Here is a 19,189-nt window from a genome sequence, read left to right as displayed (position 1 = left end):
CATATGGTTGTCGCTTTATTGTATGCAATACAATCGCGTTGTAATGCTTTACTTTATCACTAAGCGGTAGCGATAGTCGTGGAAGCATAAGATTGGTGAGACGACAACGATGCTACGATGGAGATCAAGGTGTCGCGCCGGTAACGATGGTGATCATGACGGTACTTCGGAGATGGAGATCACAAGTACAAGATGATGATGGCCATGTCATATCACTTATATTGATTGCATGTGATGTTTATCTTTTATGCATCTTATCTTGCTTTGATTGACGGTAGCATTATAAGATGATCCCTCACTAAATTATCAAAGTATAAGTGTTCTCCTTGAGTATGCACCATTGCGAAAGTTCTTCGTGCTGAGACACCACGTGATGATCGGGTGTGATAGGCTCTACGTTCAAATACAACGGGTGCAAAACAGTTGCACACGCGGAATACTCAGGTTAAACTTGAAGAGCCTAGCATATAAAAGATATGGCCTCAGAACACGGAGACCGAAAGGTCGAGCGTGAATCATACAGTAGATATGATCAATATATTGATGTCCACCATTGATACTACTCCATCTCACGTGATGATCGGACATGGTTTAGTTGATTTGGATCACGTGATCACTTAGAGGATTAGAGGGATATCTTTCTAAGTGGGAGTTCTTAAGTAATATGATTAATTGAACTTAAATTTATCATGAACTTAGTACCTGATAGTATCTTGCTTGTCTATGTTTGATTGTAGATAGATGGCTCTTGCTATTGTTCCGTTGAATTTTAATGCGTTCCTTGAGAAAGCAAAGTTGAAAGATGATGGTAGCAATTACACGGACTGGGTCCGTAACTTGAGGATTATCCTCATTGCTGCACAGAAGAATTACGTCCTGGAAGCACTGTTAAGTGCCAAGCCTGCTGCAGGAGCAACACCAGATGTTATGAACGTCTGGCAGAGAAAAGCTGATGACTACTCGATAGTTCAGTGTGCCATGCTTTACGGCTTAGAACCGGGTCTTCAACGACGTTTTGAACGTCATGGAGCATATGAGATGTTCCAGGAGTTGAAGTTAATATTTCAAGCAAATGCCCGGATTGAGAGATATGAAGTCTCCAATAAATTCTATAGCTGCAAGATGGAGGAGAATAGTTCTGTCAGTGAACATATACTCAAAATGTCTGGGTATCATAATCACTTGACTCAACTAGGGGTTAATCTTCCTGTTGATAGTGTCATTGACAGAGTTCTTCAATCACTGCCACCAAGCTACAAAAGCTTCGTGATGAACTATAATATGCAAGGGATGAATAAGACTATTCCTGAGCTCTTCGCGATGCTAAAAGCCGCGGAGGTAGAAATCAAGAAGGTGAAGGAAATATGCCCTAGAGGCAATAATAAAGTTATTATTTATTTCCTTATATCATGATAAATGTTTATTATTCATGCTAGAATTGTATTAACCGGAAACATAATACTTGTGTGAATACATAGACAAATAAAGTGTCACTAGTATGCCTCTACTTGACTAGCTCGTTAATCAAAGATGGTTATGTTTCCTAAGCATGAACAAAGAGTTGTTATTTGATTAACGGGATCACATCATTAGGTGAATGATCTGATTGACATGACCCATTCCATTAGCTTAGCACCCGATCGTTTAGTATGTTGCTATTGCTTTCTTCATGACTTATACATGTTCCTATGACTATGAGATTATGCAACTCCCGTTTACCGGAGGAACACTTTGTGTGCTACCAAACGTCACAACGTAACTGGGTGATTATAAAGGTGCTCTACAGGTGTCTCCGAAGGTACTTGTTGGGTTGGCGTATTTCAAGATTAGGATTTGTCACTCCGAATGTCGGAGAGGTATCTCTGGGCCCTCTCGGTAATGCACATCACTTAAGCCATGCAAGCATTGCAACTAATGAGTTAGTTGCGGGATGATGTATTACGGAACGAGTAAAGAGACTTGTCGGTAACAAGATTGAACTAGGTATAGGATACCGACGATCGAATCTTGGGCAAGTAACATACCGATGACAAAGAGAACAACGTATGTTGTTATGCGGTCTGACCGATAAAGATCTTCATAGAATATGTAGGAGCCAATATGGGCATCCAGGTCCCGCTATTGGTTATTGACCGGAGACGTGTCTCGGTCATGTCTACATTATTCTCGAACCATAGGGTCCGCACGCTTAAGGTTTCGATGACAGTTATATTATGAGTTTATGAGTTTTGATGTACGGAAGGAGTTCGGAGTCCTGGATAAGATCGGGGACATGACGAGGAGTCTCGAAATGGTCGAGACGTAAAGATCGATATATTGGACGACTATATTCGGACATCGGAAAGGTTCCGAGTGATTCGGGTATTTTTCGGAGTACCGGGTAGTTACGGGAGAAGCAATGGGCCTTGATGGGCCTTAGTGGGAAGAGGAGAGAGGGCCAAGGGGCTGCTGCGCCCCCCTCCCCTTTGGTCCGAATTGGACTAGGGAAAAGGGGGCCGGCCACCTTTCCTTCTCCTCCACTTCCTTCTCCCTTCCTTCCCTCTTGGTGGACTCCTACTAGGACTTGGAGTCCTAGTAGGACTCCACATCCTGGCCGCACCAATTGCCTTGGCCGGCCTCCTCCTCCTCCATCCTTTATATACTGAGGCAAGGGGCACCCCATGGACACAAGTTGATCTTCGTGATCGTTCCTTAGCCGTGTGCGGTGCCCCCCTCCACCATATTCCACCTCGGTCATATTGTAGCGGTGCTTAGGCGAAGCCCTGCGACGGTAGAACATCAAGACCGTCACCACGCCGTTGTGCTGACGGAACTCCTCCTCGACGCTTTGCTGGATCGGAGCCCATGGATCGTCATCGAGCTGAACGTGTGCCAAGAACTCGGAGGTGCCGGAGTAACGGTGCTTGGATCGGTCGGATCATGAAGACGTACGACTACATCAACCGCGTTGTCACAACGCTTCCGCTGTCGGTCTACAAGGGTACGTAGATCACACTCTCCCCTCTCGTTGCTATGCATCACCATGATCTTGCGTGTGCGTAGGAAATTTTTTGAAATTACTACGTTCCCCAACAGTGGCATCCGAGCCTAGGTTTTATATGTTGATGTTATATGCACAAGTAGAACACAAGTGAGTTGTGGGCGATATAAGTCATACTGCTTACCAGCATGTCATACTTTGGTTTGGCGGTATTGTTGGACGCAGCGGCCCGGACCGACATTACGCGTACGCTTTCGCGAGACCGGTTCTCCCGACGTGCTTTGCACAAAGGTGGCTAGCGGGTGACAGTTTCTCCAACTTTAGTTGAACCGAGTGTGGCCACGCCCGGTCCTTGCGAAGGTTAAAACAGCACCAACTTGACAAACTACCGTTGTGGTTTTGATGTGTAGGTAAGATTGGTTCTTGCTTAAGCCCGTAGCAGCCACGTAAAACTTGCAACAACAAAGTAGAGGACGTCTAACTTGTTTTTGCAGGGCATGTTGTGATGTGATATGGTCAAGACATGATGCTAAATTTTATTGTATGAGATGATCATGTTTTGTAACCGAGTTATCGGCAACTGGCAGGAGCCATATGGTTGTCGCTTTATTGTATGCAATGCTATCGCGCTATAATGCTTTACTTTATCACTAAGCGGTAGCGATAGTCGTGGAAGCATAAGATTGGCGAGACGACAACGATGCTACGATGGTGATCAAGGTGTCGCGCCGGGGACGATGGCGATCATGACGGTGCTTCGGAGATGGAGATCACAAGCACAAGATGATGAGGGCCATATCATATCACTTATATTGATTGCATGTGATGTTTATCTTTTATGCATCTTATCTTGCTTTGATTGATGGTAGCATTATAATATGATCTCTCACTAATTATCAAGAAGTGTTCTCCCTGAGTATGCACCGTTGCGAAAGTTCTTCGTGCTGAGACACCACGTGATGATCGGGTGTGATAGGCTCTACGTTCAAATACAACGGGTGCAAAACAGTTGCACACGCGGAATACTCAGGTTATACTTGACGAGCCAAGCATATACAGACATGGCCTCGGAACACGGAGACCGAAAGGTCGAGCGTGAATCATATAGTAGATATGATCAACATAGTGATGTTCACCAATGAAACTACTCCATCTCACGTGATGATCAGACATGGTTTAGTTGATTTGGATCACGTAATCACTTAGAGGATTAGAGGTATGTCTATCTAAGTGGGAGTTCTTTAGTAATATGATTAATTGAACTTAAATTTATCATGAACTTAGTCCTGGTAGTATTTTGCAAATCATGTTGTAGATCAATAGCTCGCATTGTTGCTTCCCTGTGTTTATTTTGATATGTTCCTAGAGAAAATTGTGTTGAAAGATGTTAGTAGCAATGATGCGGATTGGATCCGTGATCTGAGGTTTATCCTCATTGCTGCATAGAAGAATTATGTCCTTGATGCACCGCTAGGTGACAGACCTATTGCAGGAGCAGATGCAGACGTTATGAACATTTGGCTAGCTCAAAATCATGACTACTTAATAATTTAGTGCACCATGCTTAACGTCTTAGAATCGGGACTTCAAAAGACGTTTTGAACGTCATGGAACATATGAGATGTTCCAGGAGTTGAAGTTAATATTTCAAGCAAATACCCGAGTTGAGAGATATGAAGTCTCCAACAAGTTCTATAGCCAAAAGATGGAGGAGAATCGCTCAACTAGTGAGCATGTGCTCAGATTGGCTGGGTACTACAATCACTTGAATCAAGTGGGAGTTAATCTTCCAAATAAGATAGTGATTGACAGAATTCTCTAACCACCATCACCAAGTTAGTAGAACTTCGTGATGAACTATAGTATGCAAGGGATGACGAAAACGACTCCCGAGCTTTTCATGATGATGAAATCGATGAAGGTAGAAATCAAGAAAGAGCATCAAGTGTTGATGGTAGACAAGACCACTAGTTTCAATAAAAGGGCAAAGGGAAGAAGGGGAACTTCAAGAAGAACGGCAAGCAAGTTGCTGCTCAAGTGAAGAAGCCCAAGTCTGGTCCTAAGCCTGAGACTAAGTGCTTTTACTGCAAAGGGACTGGTCACTGGAAGCGGAACTGCCCCAAGTATTTGGCGGATAAGAAGGATGGCAAAGTGAACAAAGGTATATTTGATATATAGATTATTAATGTGTATTTTACTAGTGTTAGTAGCAACCCCTCGGTATTTGATACTGGTACAGTTGCTAAGAGTAGTAACTCGAAACGGGAGTTGCAGAATGAACAGAAACTAGTTAAGGGTGAAGTGACGATGTGTGTTGGAAGCAGTTCCAAGATTGATATGATCATCATCGCACACTCCCTATACTTTCGGGATTAGTGTTGAACCTAAATAAGTGTTATTTGGTGTTTGCGTTGAGCATGAATATGATTTGATCATGTTTATTGCAATACGGTTATTCATTTAAGTTAGAGAATAATTGTTGTTCTATTTACATGAATAAAACCTTATATGGTTACACACCCAATGAAAATGGTTCATTGGATCTCGATCGTAGTAATACACATATTCATAATATTGAAGACAAAAGATGCAAAGTTAATAATGATAGTGCAACTTATTTGTGGCACTGCCGTTTAGGTCATATTGGTGTAAAGCGCATGAAGAAACTCCATGCTGATGGGCTTTTGGGATCACTTGATTATGAATCAGTTGATGCTTGCGAACCATGCCTCATGGGCAAGATGACTAAGACTCTGTTCTTCGGAACAATGGAGCGAGCAACAGATTTGTTGGAAATCATACATACTGATGTATGTGGTCTGATGAATATTGAGGCTCGTGACAGGTATCATTATTTTCTGATCTTCACAGATGATTTGAGCAGATATGAGCATATCTACTTGATGAAACACAAGTCTGAAACATTTGAAAAGTTCAAAGAATTTCAGAGTGAAGTGGAGAATCATCGTAAACAAAAATAAAAGTTTCTACGATATGATCACAGAAGTAAAATATTTGAGTTACGAGTTTGGCCTTCAGTTAAAACCATGTGAAATAGTTTCACTACTCACGCCACCTGGAACACCACAGTGTAATGGTGTGTTCGAACATCGTAATCGTACTTTATTTGATATGGTGCGATCTATGATGTCTCTTACAGATTTACCGCTATTGTTTTGGGGTTATGCATTAGAGACAGCTACATTCACGTTAAATAGGGCACCATCTAAATCCGTTTGAGATGACACCGTATGAACTATGGTTTAGCAAGAAACCTAAGGTGTCATTTCTTAAAGTTTGAGGTTGCAATGCTTATGTGAAAAAGTTTCAACTTGATAAGCTCAAACCTAAATCGGAGAAGTGCGTCTTCATAGGATATCCAAAGGAAACTATTGGATACACCTTCTATCACAGATCCGAAGGCAAGACTTTTGTTGCTAAATTCGGAAACTTTCTAGAGAAGGAGTTTTCTCTCGAAAGAAGAGAGTGGGAGGAAAGTAGAAAACTTGATAAGGTAATTGTACCTGCTCCCTTATTGGAAAGTAGTTCATCACAGAAATCTGTTCCTGTGACTACTACACCAATTAGTGAGGAAGCCAATGATGATGATCATGTAACTTCAGATCAAGTTACTACCGAATCTCATAGGTAAACTAGAGTGAGATCCGCACCAGAGTGGTACGGTAATCCTGTTCTGGAAGTCATGTTACTAGACCATGACGAACTTGCGAACTATGAGGAAGCGATGATGAGTCCAGATTCCGCGAAATGGTTTGAGGCCATAAAATCTGAGATATGATCCATGTATGAGAACAAAGTATGGACTTTGATGGATTTGCCCGATGATCAGCAAGCCATAGAAAATAAATGGATCTTCAAGACGAAGACGGACGCAGATAGTAGTGTTACTATCTACAAAGCTAGAATTGTCGCAAAAGGTTTTCGACAAGTTCAAGGTGTTGACTACGATGAGATTTTCTCACTCGTATATATGCTTAAGCCTGTCCGAATAATGTTAGCAATTGCCGCATTTTATGAAATCTGGCAAATGGATAAACAAAACTGCATTCCTTAATGGATTTCTTAAAGAAGAGTTCTATATGATGCAACCAAAAGGTTTTGTCAATCCTAAAGGTGTTAACAAAATATGCAAGCTCCAACGATCCATCTATGGACTGGTGCAAGCATCTCGGAGTTGGAATATACGCTTTGATAAGTTGATCAAAGCATATAGTTTTATACAGACTTATGGTGAAGCCTGTATTTACAAGAAAGTGAGTGGGAGCACTACAACATTTCTGATAAGTATATGTGAACAACATATTGTTGATCAGAAATAATGTATAATTTTCTGGAAAGCATAAAGGAATATTTGAAAGGAGTTTTTCAAAGAAAGACCTCGGTAAAGCTGCTTACATATTGAGCATCAAGATCTATAGAGATAGATCAAGACGCTTGATAAGTTTTTTCAATGAGTACATACCTTGACAAGATTTTGAAGTAGTTCAAAATGGAATAGTCAAAGAAAGAGTTCTTGCCTGTGTTGCAAGGTGTGAAATTGAGTAAGACTCAAAGCCCGACCACGGCAGAAGATAGAAATAGAATGAAAGTCATTCCCTATGCCTCAGCCATAGGTTCTATAAAGTATGCCATGCTGTGTACCAGATCTATTGTATACCCTACACTGATTTTGGCAAGGGAGTACAATAGTGATCTAGGAGTAGATCACTGGACAGCGGTCAAAATTATCCTTAGTGGAATAAGGATATGTTTGTCGATTATGGAGGTGACAAAAGGTTCGTCATAAAGAGTTACGTCAATGCAAGTTTTGACACTGATCTAGATAAATTTAAGTCTCAATCTGGATACATATTGGAAGTGGGAGCAATTAGCTGGAGTAGCTCAGTGCAGAGCATTGTTGACATAGATATTTGCAAAATACATACGGATCTGAATGTGACAGACCCATTGACTAAAATTATCTCACAAGCAAAACATGATCACACCTTAGTACTCTTTGGGTGTTAATCACATAGCGATGTGAACTAGATTACTGACTCTAGTAAACCCTTTGGGTATTGATCACATATCGATGTGAACTATGGGTGTTAATCACATGGTGATGTGAACTATTGCTGTTAAATCACATGGCGATGTGAACTAGATTATTGACTCTAGTGCAAGTGGGAGACTGAAGGAAATATGCCCTAGAGGCAATAATAAAGTTATTATTTATTTCCTTATATCATGATAAATGTTTATTATTCATGCTAGAATTGTATTAACCGGAAACATAATACTTGTGTGAATACATAGACAAATAAAGTGTCACTAGTATGCCTCTACTTGACTAGCTCGTTAATCAAAGATGATTATGTTTCCTAACCATGAACAAAGAGTTGTTATTTGATTAACGGGATCACATCATTAGGTGAATGATCTGATTGACATGACCCATTCCATTAGCTTAGCACCGGATCATTTAGTATGTTGCTATTGCTTTCTTCATGACTTATACATGTTCCTATGACTATGAGATTATGCAACTCCCGTTTACCGGAGGAACACTTTGTGTGCTACCAAACGTCACAACGTAACTGGGTGATTATAAAGGTGCTCTACAGGTGTCTCCGAAGGTACTTGTTGGGTTGGCGTATTTCAAGATTAGGATTTGTCACTCCGAATGTCGGAGAGGTATCTCTGGGCCCTCTCGGTAATGCACATCACTTAAGCCTTGCAAGCATTGCAACTAATGAGTTAGTTGCGGGATGATGTATTACGGAACGAGTAAAGAGACTTGTCGGTAACAAGATTGAACTAGGTATAGGATACCGACGATCGAATCTTGGGCAAGTAACATACCGATGACAAAGAGAACAACGTATGTTGTTATGCGGTCTGACCGATAAAGATCTTCATAGAATATGTAGGAGCCAATATGGGCATCCAGGTCCCGCTATTGGTTATTGACCGGAGACGTGTCTCGGTCATGTCTACATTATTCTCGAACCATAGGGTCCGCACGCTTAAGGTTTCGATGACAGTTATATTATGAGTTTATGAGTTTTGATGTACGGAAGGAGTTCGGAGTCCTGGATAAGATCGGGGACATGACGAGGAGTCTCGAAATGGTCGAGACGTAAAGATTGATATATTGGACGACTATATTCGGACATCGGAAAGGTTCCGAGTGATTCGGGTATTTTTCGGAGTACCGGGTAGTTACGGGAGAAGCAATGGGCCTTGATGGGCCTTAGTGGGAAGAGGAGAGAGGGCCAAGGGGCTGCTGCGCCCCCCTCCCCTTTGGTCCGAATTGGACTAGGGAAAAGGGGGCCGGCCACCTTTCCTTCTCCTCCACTTCCTTCTCCCTTCCTTCCCTCTTGGTGGACTCCTACTAGGACTTGGAGTCCTAGTAGGACTCCACATCCTGGCCGCACCAATTGCCTTGGCCGGCCTCCTCCTCCTCCATCCTTTATATACTGAGGCAAGGGGCACCCTATGGACACAAGTTGATCTTCGTGATCGTTCCTTAGCCGTGTGCGGTGCCCCCCTCCACCATATTCCACCTCGGTCATATTGTAGCGGTGCTTAGGCGAAGCCCTGCGACGGTAGAACATCAAGACCGTCACCACGCCGTTGTGCTGACGGAACTCCTCCTCGACACTTTGCTGGATCGGAGCCCAGGGATCGTCATCGAGCTGAACGTGTGCCAAGAACTCGGAGGTTCCGGAGTAACGGTGCTTGGATCGGTCGGATCGTGAAGACGTACGACTACATCAACCGCGTTGTCACAACGCTTCCGCTGTCGGTCTACAAGGGTACGTAGATCACACTCTCCCCTCTCGTTGCTATGCATCACCATGATCTTGCGTGTGCGTAGGAATTTTTTTGAAATTACTACGTTCCCCAACAGTGGCATCCGAGCCTAGGTTTTATATGTTGATGTTATATGCACGAGTAGAACACAAGTGAGTTGTGGGCGATATAAGTCATACTGCTTACCAGCATGTCATACTTTGGTTCGGCGGTATTGTTGGACGCAGCGGCCCGGACCGACATTACGCGTACGCTTACGCGAGACCGGTTCTCCCGACGTGCTTTGCACAAAGGTGGCTAGCGGGTGACAGTTTCTCCAACTTTAGTTGAACCGAGTGTGGCCACGCCCGGTCCTTGCGAAGGTTAAAACAGCACCAACTTGACAAACTATCGTTGTGGTTTTGATGCGTAGGTAAGATTGGTTCTTGCTTAAGCCCATAGCAGCCACGTAAAACTTGCAACAACAAAGTGGAGGACGTCTAACTTGTTTTTGCAGGGCATGTTGTGATGTGATATGGTCAGGACATGATGCTAAATTTTATTGTATGAGATGATCATGTTTTGTAACCGAGTTATCGGCAACTGGCAGGAGCCATATGGTTGTCGCTGTATTGTATGCAATGCTATCACGCTGTAATGCTTTACTTTATCACTAAGCGGTAGCGATAGTCGTGGAAGCATAAGATTGGTGAGACAACAACGATGCTACGATGGTGATCAAGGTGTCGCGCCGGGGACGATGGCGATCATGACGGTGCTTCGGAGATGGAGATCACAAGCACAAGATGATGATGGCCATATCATATCACTTATATTGATTGCATGTGATGTTTATCTTTTATGCATCTTATCTTGCTTTGATTGACGGTAGCATTATAAGATGATCTCTCACTAATTATCAAGAAGTGTTCTCCCTGAGTATGCACCGTTGCGAAAGTTCTTCGTGCTGAGACACCACGTGATGATCAGGTGTGATAGGCTCTACGTTCAAATACAACGGGTGCAAAATAGTTGCACACGCGGAATACTCAGGTTATACTTGACGAGCCAAGCATATACAGACATGGCCTTGGAACACGGAGACCGAAAGGTCGAGCGTGAATCATATAGTAGATATGATCAACATAGTGATGTTCACCAATGAAACTACTCCATCTCACGTGATGATCGGACATGGTTTAGTTGATTTGGATCACATAATCACTTAGAGGATTAGAGGGATGTCTATCTAAGTGGGAGTTCTTTAGTAATATGATTAATTGAACTTAAATTTATCATGAACTTAGTCCTGGTAGTATTTTGCAAATCATGTTGTAGATCAATAGCTCGCATTGTTGCTTCCCTGTGTTTATTTTGATATGTTCCTAGAAAAATTGTGTTGAAAGATGTTAGTAGCAATGATGCGGATTGGATCCATGATCTGAGGTTTATCCTCATTGCTGCACAGAAGAATTATGTCCTTGATGCACCGCTAGGTGACAGACCTATTGCAGGAGCAGATGCAGACGTTATGAACGTTTGGCTAGCTCAAAATCATGACTACTTAATAGTTTAGTGCACCATGCTTAACAGCTTAGAATCGGGACTTCAAAAGACGTTTTGAACGTCATGGACCATATGAGATGTTCCAGGAGTTGAAGTTAATATTTCAAGCAAATACCCGAGTTGAGAGATATGAAGTCTCCAACAAGTTCTATAGCCAAAAGATGGAGGAGAATCGCTCAACTAGTGAGCATGTGCTCAGATTGTCTGGGTACTACAATCGCTTGAATCAAGTGGGAGTTAATCTTCCAAATAAGATAGTGATTGACAGAATTCTCTAGTCACCATCACCAAGTTAGTAGAACTTTGTGATGAACTATAGTATGCAAGGGATGACAAAAACGACTCCCGAGCTTTTCATGATGATGAAATCGATGAAGGTAGAAATCAAGAAAGAGCATCAAGTGTTGATGGTAGACAAGACCACTAGTTTCAATAAAAGGGCAAAGGGAAGAAGGGGAACTTCAAGAAGAACGGCAAGCAAGTTGCTGCTCAAGTGAAGAAGCCCAAGTCTGGTCCTAAGCCTGAGGCTAAGTGCTTTTACTGCAAAGGGACTGGTCACTGGAAGCGGAACTGCCCCAAGTATTTGGCGGATAAGAAGGATGGCAAAGTGAACAAAGGTATATTTGATATACAGATTATTAATGTGTATTTTACTAGTGTTCGTAGCAACCCCTCGGTATTTTATACTGGTACAGTTGCTAAGAGTAGTAACTCGAAACGGGAGTTGCAGAATGAACAGAAACTAGTTAAGGGTGAAGTGACGATGTGTGTTGGAAGTAGTTCCAAGATTGATATGATCATCATCGCACACTCCCTATACTTTCGGGATTAGTGTTGAACCTAAGTAAGTGTTATTTGGTGTTTGCGTTGAGCATGAATATGATTTGATCATGTTTATTGCAATACGGTTATTCATTTAAGTTAGAGAATAATTGTTGTTCTATTTACATGAATAAAACCTTATATGGTTACACACCCACTGAAAATGGTTCATTGGATCTCGATCGTAGTAATACACATATTCATAATATTGAAGACAAAAGATGCAAAGTTAATAATGATAGTGCAACTTATTTGTGGCACTGCCGTTTAGGTCATATTGGTGTAAAGCGCATGAAGAAACTCCATGCTGATGGGCTTTTGGGATCACTTGATTATGAATCAGTTGATTCTTGCGAACCATGCCTCATGGGCAAGATGACTAAGACTCTGTTCTTCGGAACAATGGAGCGAGCAACAAATTTGTTGGAAATCATACATACTGATGTATGTGGTCCGATGAATATTGATGCTCGCGACAGGTATCATTATTTTCTGATCTTCACAGATGATTTGAGCAGATATGAGCATATCTACTTGATGAAACACAAGTATGAAACATTTGAAAAGTTCAAAGAATTTCAGAGTGAAGTGGAGAATCATCGTAAACAAAAATAAAAGTTTCTACGATATGATCCCAGAAGTAAAATATTTGAGTTACGAGTTTGGCCTTCAGTTAAAACAATATGAAATAGTTTCACTACTCACGCCACCTGGAACACCACAGTGTAATGGTGTGTTCGAACATCGTAATCGTACTTTATTTGATATGGTGCGATCTATGATGTCTCTTACAGATTTACCGCTATTGTTTTGGGGTTATGCATTAGAGACAGCTACATTCACGTTAAATAGGGCACCATCTAAATCCGTATCAGATGACACCGTATGAACTATGGTTTAGCAAGAAACCTAAGCTGTCGTTTCTTAAAGTTTGAGGTTGCAATGCTTATGTGAAAAAGTTTCAACTTGATAAGCTCAAACCTAAATCGGAGAAGTGCGTCTTCATAGGATATCCAAAGGAAACTATTGGATACACCTTCTATCACAGATCCGAAGGCAAGACTTTTGTTGCTAAATTCGGAAACTTTCTAGAGAAGGAGTTTTCTCTCGAAAGAAGTGAGTGGGAGGAAAGTAGAAAACTTGATAAGGTAATTGTACCTGCTCCCTTATTGGAAAGTAGTTCATCACAGAAATCTATTCCTGTGACTACTACACCAATTAGTGAGGAAGCCAATGATGATGATCATGTAACTTCAAATCAAGTTACTACCGAATCTCGTAGGTAAACCAGAGTGAGATCCGCACCAGAGTGGTACGGTAATCCTGTTCTGGAAGTCATGTTACTAGACCATGACGAACTTGCGAACTATGAGGAAGCGATGATGAGCCCAGATTCCGCGAAATGGTTTGAGGCCATAAAATCTGAGATATGATCCATGTATGAGAACAATGTATGGACTTTGATGGATTTTCCCAATGATCGGCAAGCCATAGAAAATAAATGGATCTTCAAGAGGAAGACGGACGCTGATAGTAGTGTTACTATCTACAAAGCTAGAATTGTCGCAAAAGGTTTTCGACAAGTTCAAGGTGTTGACTACGATGAGATTTTCTCACTCGTATATATGCTTAAGCCTGTCCGAATCATGTTAGCAATTGCCGCATTTTATGAAATCTGGCAAATGGATAAACAAAACTGCATTCCTTAATGGATTTCTTAAAGAAGAGTTGTATATGATGCAACCAGATGGTTTTGTCAATCCTAAAGGTGTTAACAAAATATGCAAGCTCCAACGATCCATCTATGGACTGGTGCAAGCATCTCGGAGTTGGAATATACGCTTTGATAAGTTGATCAAAGCATATAGTTTTATACAGACTTACAGTGAAGCCTGTATTTACAAGAAAGTGAGTGGGAGCACTACAACATTTCTGATAAGTATATGTGAACAACATATTGTTGATCGGAAATAATGTATAATTTTCTGGAAAGCATAAAGGAATATTTGAAAGGAGTTTTTCAAAGAAAGACCTCGGTAAAGCTGCTTACATATTGAGCATCAAGATCTATAGAGATAGATCAAGACGCTTGATAAGTTTTTTCAATGAGTACATACCTTGACAAGATTTTGAAGTAGTTCAAAATGGAACAGTCAAAGAAAGAGTTCTTGCCTGTGTTGCAAGGTGTGAAATTGAGTAAGACTCAAAGCCCGACCACGGCAGAAGATAGAAATAGAATGAAAGTCATTCCCTATGCCTCAGCCATAGGTTCTATAAAGTATGCCATGCTGTGTACCAGATCTATTGTATACCCTACACTGATTTTGGCAAGGGAGTACAATAGTGATCTAGGAGTAGATCACTGGACAGCGGTCAAAATTATCCTTAGTGGAATAAGGATATGTTTGTCGATTATGGAGGTGACAAAAGGTTCGTCGTAAAGAGTTACGTCGATGCAAGTTTTGACACTGATCTAGATAACTTTAAGTCTCAATTTGGATACATATTGGAAGTGGGAGCAATTAGCTGGAGTAGCTCAGTGCAGAGCATTGTTGACATAGATATTTGCAAAATACATACGGATCTGAATGTGACAGACCCATTGACTAAAATTATCTCACAAGCAAAACATGATCACACCTTAGTACTCTTTGGGTGTTAATCACATAGCGATGTGAACTAGATTACTGACTCTAGTAAACCCTTTGGGTATTGATCACATACCGATGTGAACTATGGGTGTTAATCACATGGTGATGTGAACTATTGCTGTTAAATCACATGGCGATGTGAACTAGATTATTGACTCTAGTGCAAGTGGGAGACTGAAGGAAATATGCCCTAGAGGCAATAATAAAGTTATTATTTATTTCCTTATATCATGATAAATGTTTATTATTCATGCTAGAATTGTATTAACCGGAAACATAATACTTGTGTGAATACATAGACAACAAAGTGTCACTAGTAAGCCTCTACTTGACTAGCACGTTAATCAAAGATGGTTATGTTTCCTAACCATGAACAAAGAGTTGTTATTTGATTAACGGGATCACATCATTAGGTGAATGATCTGATTGACATGACCCATTCCATTAGCTTAGCACCCGATCGTTTAGTATGTTGCTATTGCTTTCTTCATGACTTATACATGTTCCTATGACTATGAGATTATGCAACTCCCGTTTACCGGAGGAACACTTTGTGTGCTACCAAATGTCACAACGTAACTGGGTGATTATAAAGGTGCTCTACAGGTGTCTTCGAAGGTACTTGTTGGGTTGGCGTATTTCAAGATTAGGATTTGTCACTCCGAATGTTGGAGAGGTATCTCTGGGCCCTCTCGGTAATGCACATCACTTAAGCCTTGCAAGCATTGCAACTAATGAGTTAGTTGCGGGATGATGTATTACGGAACGAGTAAAGAGACTTGCCGGTAACAAGATTGAACTAGGTATAGGATACCGACGATCGAATCTCGGGCAAGTAACATACCGATGACAAAGGGAACAACGTATGTTGTTATGCGGTCTGACCGATAAAGATCTTCGTAGAATATGTAGGAGCCAATATGGGCATCCAGGTCCCGCTATTGGTTATTGATCGGAGACGTGTCTTGGTCATGTCTACATTGTTCTCGAACCGTAGGGTCCGCACGCTTAAGGTTTCGATGACAGTTATATTATGAGTTTATGAGTTTTGATGTACCGAAGGAGTTCGGAGTCCCGGATGAGACCGGGGACATGACTAGGAGTCTCGAAATGGTCGAGACGTAAAGATCAATATATTGGACGACTATATTCGGACATCGGAAAGGTTCCGAGTGATTCGGGTATTTTTCGGAGTACCGGGTAGTTACCGGAGAAGCAATGGGCCTTGATGGGCCTTAGTGGGAAGAGGAGAAAGGGCCAAGGGGCTGCTGCGCCCCCCTCCCCTCTGGTCCGAATTGGACTAGGGAAAAGGGGGCCGGCCACCTTTCCTTCTCCTCCACTTCCTTCTCCCTTCCTCCCCTCTTGGTGGACTCCTACTAGGACTTGGAGTCCTAGTAGGACTCCACATCCTGGCCGCACCAATTGCCTTTGCCGGCCTCCTCCTCCTCCATCCTTTATATACTGAGGCAAGGGGCACCCCATGGACACAAGTTGATCTTCGTGATCATTCCTTAGCCGTGTGCGGTGCCCCCCTCCACCATATTCCACCTCGGTCATATTGTAGCGGTGCTTAGGCGAAGCCCTGCGACGGTAGAACATCAAGACCGTCACCACGCCGTTGTGCTGACGGAACTCCTCCCCGACGCTTTGCTGGATCAGAGCCCGGGGATCGTCATCGAGCTGAACGTGTGCCAGGAACTCGGAGGTGCCGGAGTAACGGTGCTTGGATCGGTCGGATCGTGAAGACGTACGACTACATCAACCGCGTTGTCACAACGCTTCTGCTGTCGGTCTACAAGGGTACGTAGATCACACTCTCCCCTCTCGTTGCTATGCATCACCATGATCTTGCGTGTGCGTAGGATTTTTTTTGAAATTACTACGTTCCCCAACAGAAGGAGCATCAAGTGTTGATGGTCAATAAGACCACCAGTTTCAATAAAAAGGGCAAAGGGAAGAAGAAAGGGAACTTCAAGAAGAACAACAAACAAGTTGCTGCTCAGGAGAAGAAACCCAAGTCTGGACCTAAGCCTGAGACTGAGTGCTTCTACTGCAAGCAGACTGGTCACTGGAAGCGGAACTGCCCCTAGTATTTGGCGGATAAGAAGGATGGCAAAGTGAACAAAGGTATATGTGATATACATGTTATTGAGGTGTACCTTACTAATGCTCGCAGTAGCACCTGGGTATTTGATACTGGTTCTGTTGCTAACATGTGCAACTCGAAACAGGGGCTACGGATTAAGCGAAGATTGGCTAAGGATGAGGTGACGATGCGCGTGGGAAATGGTTCCAAAGTCGATGTGATCGTGGTCGGCATGCTACCTCTACATCTACCTTCGGGATTAATATTAGACCTAAATAATTGTTATTTGGTGCCAGCGTTGAGCATGAACATTATATCTGGATCTTGTTTGATGCGAGATGGTTATTCATTTAAATCAGAGAATAATGGTTGTTCTATTTATATGAATAATATCTTTTATGGTCATGCACCCTTGAAGAGTGGTCTATTTTTGATGAATCTCGATAGTAGTGATACACATATTCATAATGTTGAAATCAAAAGATGCAGAATTGATAATGATAGTGCAACTTATTTGTGGCACTGCCGTTTAGGTCATATCGGTGTAAAGCGCATGAAGAAACTCCATACTGATGGACTTTTGGAACCACTTGATTATGAATCACTTGGTACTTGCGAACCGTGCCTCATGGGTAAGATGACTAAAACACTGTTCTCCGGTACTATGGAGAGAGCAACGGATTTGTTGGAAATCATACATACAGATGTATGTGGTCCAATGAATGTTGAGGCTCGTGGCGGATATCATTATTTTCTCACCTTCACAGATGATTTAAGCAGATATGGGTATATCTACTTAATGAAACATAAGTCTGAAACATTTGAAAAGTTCAAAGAATTTCAGAGTGAAGTTGAAAATCATCGTAACAAGAAAATAAAGTTTCTACGATCTGATCGTGGAGGAGAATATTTGAGTTACGAGTTTGGTCTACATTTGAAACAATGCGGAATAGTTTCGCAACTCACGCCACCCGGAACACCACAGCGTAATTGTGTGTCCGAACGTCGTAATCGTACTTTATTAGATATGATGCGATCTATGATGTCTCTTACTGATTTACCGCTATCATTTTGGGGTTATGCTTTAGAGACAGCTGCATTCACGTTAAATAGGACACCATCGAAATCCGTTGAGACGACGCCTTATGAACTGTGGTTTGGCAAGAAACCAAAGTTGTCGTTTCTGAAAGTTCGGGGCTGCGATGCTTATGTGAAAAAGCTTCAACCTGATAAGCTCGAACCCAAATCGGAGAAATGTGTCTTCATAGGATACCCAAAGGAGACTGTTGGGTACACCTTCTATCACAGATCGGAAGGAAAAACTTTTGTTGCTAAATTCGGAGTTTTTCTAGAGAAGGAGTTTCTCTCGAAAGAAGTGAGTGGGAGAAAAGTAGAACTTGATGAGGTAACTGTACCTGCTCCCTTATTGGAAAGTAGTACATCACAGAAACCGGTTTCTGTGACACCTACACCAATTAGTGAGGAAGCTAATGATAATGATCATGAAACTTCAGATCAAGTTACTACCGAACCTCGTAGATCAACCAGAGTAAGATCCGCACCAGGGTGGTACGGTAATCCTGTTCTGGAAGTCATGCTACTAGATCATGATGAACCTATGAACTATGAAGAAGCGATGGTGAGCCCAGATTCCACAAAATGGCTAGAAGCCATGAAATCTGAGATGGGATCCATGTATGAGAACAAAGTGTGGACTTTGGTTGACTTGCCTGTTGATCGGCAAGCAATTGAGAATAAATGGATCTTCAAGAAGAAGACTGACGCTGACGGTAATGTTACTGTCTACAAAGCTCAACTTGTTGCGAAAGGTTTTCGACAAGTTCAAGGGATTGACTACGATGAGACCTTCTCACCCGTAGCGATGCTTAAGTATGTCCGAATCATGTTAGCAATTGCCGCATTTTATGATTATGAAATTTGGCAAATGGATGCCAAAACTGCATTCCTGAATGGATTTCTGGAAGAAGAGTTGTATATGATGCAACTAGAAGGTTTTGTCGATCCAAAGGGAGCTAACAAAGTGTGCAAGCTCCAGTGATCCATTTATGGACTGGTGCAAGCCTCTCGGAGTTGGAATAAACGCTTTGATAGTGTGATCAAAGCATTTGGTTTTATACAGACTTTTGGAGAAGCCTGTATTTATAAGAAAGTGAGTGGGAGCTCTGTAGCATTTCTGATATTATATGTGGATGACATATTATTGATTGGAAATAATATAGAATTTCTAGATAGCATAAAGGGATACTTGAATAAGAGTTTTTCAATGAA

This window comes from Triticum urartu, chromosome 7A (genome assembly GCF_056163025.1).
Source record: "Triticum urartu cultivar PI428250 chromosome 7A, HENAU_Tu73, whole genome shotgun sequence".
Classification (NCBI taxonomy): Eukaryota; Viridiplantae; Streptophyta; class Magnoliopsida; order Poales; family Poaceae; genus Triticum; species Triticum urartu.
This window is presented reverse-complemented; position numbering follows the sequence as displayed.